General features: G+C 37.2%; 1 pseudogene; it reads left to right on the top strand.

Moving 5' to 3' along the window:
- Positions 1–2,591: 2,591 nt before the first annotated feature.
- On the top strand, positions 2,592–2,943 carry LOC116574077 (annotated as a pseudogene).
- The last annotated feature ends 1,788 nt before the right edge of the window (positions 2,944–4,731 follow it).

Raw genomic sequence — 4,731 nt, forward strand, 5'->3', positions numbered from 1 at the left:
AAAGTTATTTGTAAAATCAAGAGAGGTAGAAGAGCAGAGCAGTTCAAAGTTCAGGCTTTGTAGCCAGACTAGATTGGCTCCCCTTTTTACTGGGTGTGTATATCAGTCAGGATAGGGTAGGTATGACTATGATAGCAAACACATGCTAAATTTTTCTTGGTTTAGGATAACTAAATCTATCTCTCATTCATACCTCATTTATTTTTATTGGTGTTCCATGTCCTCCTCACTCCTTACCCAAACTTTCACTTGACACATCCTCCACGATCACAGCAGATGAAAGAGAAGATGGTGAATTTTACACTAGTTCTGAAAGCTTATGCCCCTAAGTGACAGGTACTTCTATTTGGATAAGCCAAATTACATCACCAAATCAGAATTCTTCTAAAGACAGAGACTCACATGTTAATGAAGTAACATGACAGTCCATTCTATTGGGTGATTATGTAGCAACAAGTAAAATTTTTATCTCTTGAGTTCTTCTAACAGTAAAATGGGGATTGTGAAACCTATTTCATAGTGTGGGACCAAACAAGATAATACTTTTAAAGCACTTAAGAGATTTTGAAGCACATGACAAGTGGTTAATTAGTAGTTTTTAATTACTTAGATCCCATACGAGAAAAATCATAATTTAAAAACCATGGTTTTAAAAAATAATATTTCAATAATTAGTTTACTAGCGATAACTCATATTCAGAGTATTGTTTTTGAGGCAGAACAGATAGTATTATTTTCATTGGGCAAATGAGACATTTGGTTAAAGTTGATCAAATCATGGTTCAAATATAGCTCTTCTGACTGTACATACTGAGACCTATGGAAGATGGGCAGACCAAAACAAAGAAAGCTAATGAACCATTTACCTAGAAAAATGTATATATGCAAAATTTTGCTTAAATTTTAAAAATTTACTGACTCTGAGGTTAAGAACCCCAGTTTTAAAAATTGCTTCTTTCTGATGGAAGCCTAGCCTTAATTAGAAAGTTCTTATTTTAATATAAGTTGTCAAGTCTTTAAAAGGAGAATAGAAATACTTTTCATTATTTTTCAAAACTATTTGAACAAAAAATTATTATAAATTCTTGGACTATCTAATTGGAATAGCTTCATTAAAAAAAAAGAAGGCTGAACAATTATAGGTATTAATAGTACCTAGCATTGTCTTGGATAAGCCTAATCTCACATTCAACCTCTAGTTCTATGAGCTTATTAGTGTCTGCTACACCTTATATGGTTCTATCACTAATCTTCAAAAAGAGTTTTCTAATACTTCAGTTCTGGTATTTAGTGATGGTAATGGAGGATTTTTACTTTCACTGAAAATAAACTATGCCTATCACATACTTATCATAGTGGGTAGTAACCAGACTTACCCACTATAGATCCTTTCTTCTTCTCATCCAGATGTGGAGTCTTCATTTCTTTCTTTTCTTTTCTTTTTCTTTTCTTTTTTTTTTTTTTTAAAGATTTTATTTATTTATTTGACAGAGAAAGTGATCACAAGCAGGAGGAGAAACAGGCAGAGAGAGAGGAGGAAGCAGGCTCCCTGCTGAGCAGAGAGCCCGACGTGGGGCTCGATCCCAGAACCCTGGGATCATGACCTGAGCCGAAGGCAGAGGCTTAACCCACTGAGACACCCAGGCACCCCCCCTTTTTTTTTTTTAAATAAACAACATGAGTGCCTGGTTTAGCGCCTATTTATTTATTTATTTATTTTTAAATTTTGACAGAGAGAGACAGATCACAAGTAGGCAGAGAGAGACGGGGGGAAGCAGGCTCTCTGCTGAACAAAGAGCCCAAAGTGGGGTTCGATCCCAGGACCTTGAGATCATAACCTGAGCTGAAGGCAGAGGCTTAACTCACTGAGCCACCCAGGCACCCCTGGAGTCTTCATTTCTAACTTAGAATATGAGCCGGCCTAGTTTTGACTTAAAAAAAAAAAAAAAAAAAAAGCAGCAAAAATGATGGTTTTAAAGCCATGTACTCCAGCTTTTAAGAGGCCCAGAGCTTGTCTTACTGATTTCTGGGTAAATGAGGCCTCTTGTAAGAATGGCCATACTAAGACCACTGTGTTGTAAGGAAGCCCAGAACTGTCATGTGGAGAGAGATGCCCTGTAGAAGAACACTGAGGTGCTAGACGTGTGTAAAGCTATCTCAGATCCACAACGCAGCCCGGCCGCCTGCTTTATGCAGCAAGTGAGTGACCTCAGCTGGAGGCTCTTCTGGAGAAGAGCCACCTAGAAAAGCCCAGTCAGCTCACAGAATTGTCAGAATTAACAAATTGATATTGTTTCAAGCCATTAAGTTTTGGAGTGACTTGTAATGCAACAATAGATAATTGAAACACCTATTGAATATATACAGCTTAAAAGATCGTCATTTAGAGGGATTTGTTATTTAAACAAAATGATACGAAAAGCTTACTAGGTTGTTCAGTAAGATAGTTGATTTAGTCCATGTTGTTATCAGTACATGTATTATGGGTTGGCAGGTTGTTTTTAAAGCTATATAAAGAGAGGTAACCCTTGGAGCCCTTTGGGACTTCAACTCCCATAAAGAGAGGGCATTGGAGTTCAGTTAAATTCCTCATGCCTTCCCCTAAAATTGCTTCCCTATCATGGGGGTAAATGAAATTACAAGGCTCTACTAAAACCTGTAAGTCTACAAAGTGTGGCCGGGGGGAAGTCGGGCTTGGGATTGGAGAGATAAAGAAACTGAGCATTCTCCTTTTATGTAGCCTGCAGATGTGGAGGAAGTTGTCAAGAAGGGTGTGCAGACCCTAGTGACTTGCGGAGGGATGAGTGAGGCTTTGAAGGTGCCTCAATTAACTGCAAAGTGCCTGGCAAAACAAGGCGTGTGTGGCAGGCGTTAAAGGACTATAATGCCTTCGCTGACAAAGGCATCAGTATGGGAGGGGTCTTCCATTCCACCTGCTGTTAGAGACTTAGGAGACTAAATCACTAAGTAATGATTGAAAAAAATAAATAAATAAAGCTATATAAAGAATGATTTTTTAGTTTTTATATAGTTGACTTAAATGTTTCAAAATATTCCTGCTGTTAAATGAAACCTGGAAAAATATGCTTTTTTTTTTTTAAGAAACAGAGTAAAAGAATGGCTTTTGTGTATTTAACTCATGATTATAAATATATCACTCATTTATTCTAAATCCTTTTATATCTCTTTAGCTTGAATTCTAGGCAGATCCTCTCACATTTCCTTATATGGATTCTCTTTATTTTAGCAATGTTGATTACTTCTATTTTCTTTCTTCTTTCATTTTTCTTTATTTTTAAGAAAATTATTTATTTTAGAGAGAGAGAGAGAAAGAGAGGGAGAGTGTGTGAGAGATAGTGTGAGGGGTTTGCAGAGAAGGAGGGAGAGGGACAAGAAGACTTCGTGCTGAACATAGAACCCAGTGCAGGGCTGGATCTCACCACCCTGAAATCATGACCTGATTCAAAATCAAGAGTCTGATATTTAACCCACTAAGCCACCGAGGCACCCCATACTTTCATTTTTCTATGCCTTCTTATAGACTCCCTTATAAATCCTTGCACCTTTCCTGTAACTCACTTCTCTTGCATTCTTGACTTTCTTAAATATTTCTACTTATTCTTAAATACAGTACTTAGTTTCATCTCCATCTGTGAGGCTTTCTGTGATATCACTTATCAAGAAACTAATTACTCTGTTACTGTACTTGTATCATTATCTACTACCATGTAACAACATTACCACAAACATAGTGTTTTGAAACAACACATACTTATGTCTCACCATTTCTGTAAATCTGGAGTTTGGGTACAGCTAAGCTGAATTCTTTGCTTCAGGACCACATAAAGCTGAAAGAAAATATTTAACTTGGCTACAATCTCATCTGTTGCTAGTCTGGGGAAAGATCTGCTTCCAAGCTCATATGACTTAGTATTCAGTTCCTCTCAGGCTGTTGGGCTCAACCTTGGTTTCTTAATTGTTGTTTCCAGAAGTTATCCTCATTTGTTTATTATGTGGCCCCTTCTCTAGGTGAGCTCATGACATGTCACCTTCCTTCCTCAAAGACAGCAAGGAAAAGAATCTCAACTAAACAGATAATTACAGTCTTAGGTAGCATTACCAATGAACTGATATCTGTCACCATTAGAGACTAAATATTCGTATCCCTCTCACCACTAATTCATATGTTGAAGCCATAATCCCCAGTGTGATGGTATCTGGGATGGGGTCCCTAATAAGTAATAAAAGTTAAACAAAATCATAAGGGCAGAGTCCTGATTCCATAGGATTAACTACCTTATAAGAAGAGAAAAGAAGAAGAGCTTGCTCCCATCATCCCTCTGTGAACATGCGCTAAAGAAAGGCCATGTGAGTGTGTAGCAAGACGAAGGCCATCTATGAGCCAGGAAGAGAATCCTCACCAAAAATCAAATGGGTTAGAACTTAATCATGGATTTGTTAACTTCTAAAAATGTAAGAAATAGATTTCTGTTATTTAAGCCATCCAGTCTTTGACATTTTGTTATAGTAGCCCACACAGACTACCTTTACAATATAAATTCAGTTGGAACCAAGTCTGAGATTCTACCCATACTCAAAGAGAGGGAATTTACACAGGTATGAATACCAGGAGGTAGAGACTATGAGGGCTACATTAAACTCTGTATAGCAGTCTTCTTTTTTACTTTGTAATACTATATTATGCATGCATCCTGCTTTAGGACCAATGGT

This window comes from Mustela erminea, chromosome 15 (assembly GCF_009829155.1).
Source record: "Mustela erminea isolate mMusErm1 chromosome 15, mMusErm1.Pri, whole genome shotgun sequence".
Taxonomy (NCBI): Eukaryota; Metazoa; Chordata; class Mammalia; order Carnivora; family Mustelidae; genus Mustela; species Mustela erminea.